Raw genomic sequence first — 4,999 nt, forward strand, 5'->3', positions numbered from 1 at the left:
CATCTTCAGTGGACATCCCTCACTCCGCTAGATCATGGAGTCCGCAGACCAACGCAGATTTGGCTAGTTCTTGTTAGAGACACACCGCCACAGAGAGACACTGATACGAACTTATACCACACGGAGAGGTGGGCGATAGCTCCAGCTCATTAATTTCTTCCAGAGATCTATCCCAGTGACTACCCTGACGACACATGAGGGGGTTACACACTTCAGCGCGTTGCGGACCTCCGAGCCAGACGGAGACCGAGAGCACTAGGCTACCAGACTCCCAGACTACATCAGAGGGAGATCACAGAGATACGGGCTCGACATCAGCACCATATCCAGGAGCGGCTAGCTCACTTACACTCACATCCGGAGATTATGCTCCGAGGTATTTTTGCCTCGCCATCGCCTATGTATCACATATTACACCCCCATTATGGTACTGGTTGGAGCTAGACAGATTTGCATTGCATTCTTGTACACCCTACGCATATAGGTTGCATTGCATTCTTGTATACCCTACGCATATAGGTTGCATACTGAGCCTCTAACAGAAGTGCTCCATCCATCACACCCCCCACTAGCTTAGTACTTTCATACTTTATTTCATGTTCATTTTGTCCTTTTTTTTCTCGACATCCAGAAGACATTGACAGTTGTACATTGATTTGTCTCATAGGTTGAGTTCGGCCTCTAGTAGACGTTAATACAGCTTTCTTTCTCTCTCTCTCTCACGCACACACACACATACGGATATCAAATGGATGATGATATCCAAGAGTCGGTACTCTCTCTCACACACATGCACACACACACACCCCCCACCCCCCATGGAGTTATAGAGATCGGGCTGCTCCTCCAGAGGACCAGACGCCCTTGGCCCCTCAGACTCGTGCCCTCCACCCGTGAACTCTAGATCCCAGATTTTCCTATGATGCCACAAGGAGGCACCACAGCAGGAGCTGGATATCATGGCCCTATACTCTGTCAAGGACACATGAGATTTTTGTTTATAATTACTACATTGTATACGTCTCATAGACCCTTTGGGTCTCTAGTATACTAGGCATTTATAATCTTTCTTTCTTCATTAAGGGCTTAAAACACACAGGTGTAATCCCTTGAAATATCCACTTACTTTGTGTATATATCTCTCTCTCTATATATATGTTTGTGTCCCATACATGTATTTTGTATGTGTGCGTACACACACACACACACACACACAAGGGCGAGCTCTTTCAACACAAGGCGCATGCAGAGGGACGGTACTATAGACTGTCATAAATGAAAAAGATGGTCATCTCACAACCATCTCCTTTTCACAACAAGATCGAGCAAAAGTTCAGGGACATCCAAATACAAATGGCGCACTTACTTCCTCAAAGCAGCATGTCCATGTGCAGTAAATAGAGGTACAGTCTAGCAGCTAGGCAGTAACCTGCGCAGATTTGCATGGTTGAGTAGTACAAAGGCCGGTCTCTGCTGGCAACAGCAGCAGACATGGTCTATGTTTTCCTCTGGTGTTCAATGTAAAACTTGATGAGGGTATAAGATGACCTAAAACACCTTAGCCCCCAAAGCCTCATGGTAAAGCCACATCATGGCCATGTTGTCTTTAGCACCACCATCTAATCTCATCACCATTACCTATGTATTGACCTCTTCACAAAGAAATTTCTTTTCATTTGCATACCCTTTCCACCAAATGTGGTCTTCATCAATACTTTATCATCGACTCTTTCTTCATCAATGTTATGATCGTCATCTGGCATTCACCACAATTTTGACATTTTGCTCTAAAATTTGTAAATTAAAAAATACATATCTCCATCAAAGAAAGACTAAAGTGTGATTCGTTGTTGCGACTTCTGGTCTCGATGTAGTATCACCTCTAGCGAGACTACAAGGGTTTGAAATGACTCTAGACGAGCAAGGGTTTGAAATGACTCTAGACGAGCAAGGGTTTGGATGGTGCTTGTGGACCCAAACTACACTATCTTTACCAAGTTGTGTTTGAGATGATATACGGTCATGGATTCAAGGATGTGTTCCCAAAGGGAAGTTGTTAAAATTTCGGGTATGCATTATGGTGCTCGTGACCTCAAACTACACTACCTTTAATTGGTTGTGTTTGAGATGATAAGGATGCATCCTCAAAGGGAATATGTTAACATTTTGAGGTACTCATTAACACTCTGTATATGAGTAGAGGCAAGTTGTTCTCAATTTGATGTTTAAAAAGAGAGAAGAGTCCTCTCAAAATGTATGCATGTGTATGTTTATTTTGCTCAACGATTGATTAGAGAGAAGAAGATATGAGATTCTTGATGAGAGAAGGTGAAAAAAAATAAGAGATAAGTTGGATGAGAGAAGGTGAAATTCTTGATGTGAACAATGATGTAATCTTGATTATGTGATAAATACATGGGTTGATTAAGAGATTCTATAAGATGATTGAGAGAATCAAGGAGTGATTTTTGGATCTACTCTTAAACTATTGAATTGTAAAATGGGATACTTAAGTAGATTTTACAAAAGAATGGAGCTTCATTGTTTGAGATTATCATTTATAATTTAATTAGTGTATTTTATGTTCCTTAAAAAATGGATTTGATAACACTACTTAATGGATTAAATTGGCATAGAGTGTCATCAAAGTAGATCTTTCACAAATGACACTGTAAAGAAGTTTGGGTATGCATTAATCTCAAAAGTGTGGCAATAATCCAAGCAACTAAAATGAGGACCAATGAGTTCCATGTGTAGTGAGGTCTTTAGTAAGAAGATTAAGGGATTGAATAAGAGGAGTTATCAGGAAAATCAAAAAGGATTTTAGATGCAATTATGTGGATGTTGGAAGTCGTGAATGGATGTGAAAAGATGAATGCTAATTTGTTGGAAGGTTGATATTATAAAGCATATGATTAAATGAATTGAATCTTCCTTCTTCAAATGCTACATGGCTTGGGATTTAGACCAAGTTTTATTGGGAAAATAAGGATGCTAATAGAACTCCAAATCCCATCTAAACATAAATGGTTGAATAAATAAAACTTTACTATAAAGAAGTGTTGAGCAAGTTTCTCCTCTCCCCTTGCTTTTGTTTGATATTGCTGTAATGTAGGGTGGGCACTAGGATTTACAAGAAAAAGTTGTAACATGGAATGTGAAAGGGTTCACAGTTTCTCTTGGTCAACAATAAATCTTAAACAACATGTTGCAATATAACCTAGATAGTATTCCTTAGATTTTTGCAGTGTTTAGATTATTAATTAAGAATTCCAAAACTCTTACTTGGTTCATTCACTCTATGATTCAAGAAACATGTGATGAACTTGGATTCAAAACTATACAAGAATGAATTAAGGAACTTCCTTTTGACCAAGTAATCAAAGCCTAGATGTTTATTAGGTTATATAAAAGTTTTAAAATAAATATAAGCAATTGTTTACCACATTTCTTATTTTAAAAGGAAAAGTGAGGCTTGTCTAGAACTTTTGTTTGCTAAGTTTGTAGTCCACCAACTTAATCTAAATTATAAGCATTTTACTTTTTTTTTAAAAGTCTTTTCTAATTTAGTAGTGATTTGTAATTAAGGGCTTAAGATTTATAAAAAAACCAAGATTGTTTTGAGAAAAGTGATCTTAAAATCATGTATGCTTTGTTAATGTGCATCTATGAAAGAGATTACTTTGAAGAAATACATTAAAAATTAAAGAAATTTTAAAAAATGATTGAATTTGAGATCAAAAATATAAAAATAAGCCCGATTAATACACGTTATACAACTATTTACAAGAATTTGTCATGATGCTTATGCCTAATTCAAAATTTGGTTTGAGGTAGTTTCAAATAATAAATAAAAAATTAAACCTTTTTTACAAAAAGGAGCTCAATGATAACTATATATATTTATTATTATTAAAACATCACTTAAAAGTTATATTTCCCATTTAATGCACTTTGCTTTCCAAATAAAATGTCAAACCTTTCTCCACATATCATTTTATGATATATGCAATTATGCCTTGAATTAACATCCCTCTCTTTGTGCTATCATTCATTTATATCTTTTGTTCACAAATTATTTTGGTTTTCTATTATAAGTTTCTCCCTCAACCATTTATTCAAATTGATCATCTTTCTCTTCTTTGGCTCTTCATTTTGCAATACTTACATTTAAAAATATATTCTTCATTACATTCCTTATATTTAAATACATTGTTCATTACACTCCTTATATTTAAATACATTCTTTGAAATCTTTGATTGATCTTTCAAGATTTATACCATTCAATAGTTTCTTGAACTCTATCATCTGGTTAATTTTTTATTTGGTAGCTTTCTCTTATCCATTTGTGAATGGAAGTATTTTAAAACCAATTTTCTATTAGTATAATATTGATATTATTTATCGAGAGTAAACTTGATGTTAAATTTATGTAGCTTTTTGCCACGCGACAAGTTCAAGGAATGGTAATTATCGTAGCGGGAATAGCTCCATGCCAACTCTTTACATTTTTTATTGAGAAAGAACTTGATGTTAAATTTATGTAGCTTTTTACCACATGATAGGTTCAAGGGATGGTAATTATCATAGTGGAAATAGCTCCATGCCAATTCTATACTTAATCATGTTACTTTTGGTGGATTTTTAGAACCTTTTTTGAGGGATCAAATGCTTTTCAAAAGGCATTGTTATTACAAAAATGGATGATGCTCTCTCTCTCTCTCTCTCTCTCTCTCTCTCTCTCTCTCTCTATGTTAACCACTTCTTTGTAGGTTAACATGGTTTCACATGCCTGACCTATCGTAAGGTGCTTTGCCACTTTACCTACTCTCGAACATGGGCACTAGAACATATAAAGCAACCTTACCATGTGCTTAATGTCAAATAGGAAAAATCTAAGGAATTTGTATATGTACTTGCTTAAGACTAGTATTAGTGGGACTGGACCATTTTTTAGTTTTGGTGACCTAGTGTGAACACTAGTTACTTGTATATAAG

The sequence above is a fragment of the Cibotium barometz genome, chromosome 40 (genome assembly GCF_041138505.1).
Source record: "Cibotium barometz isolate CiBa-2024 chromosome 40, ASM4113850v1, whole genome shotgun sequence".
NCBI classification, from domain to species: domain Eukaryota; kingdom Viridiplantae; phylum Streptophyta; class Polypodiopsida; order Cyatheales; family Cibotiaceae; genus Cibotium; species Cibotium barometz.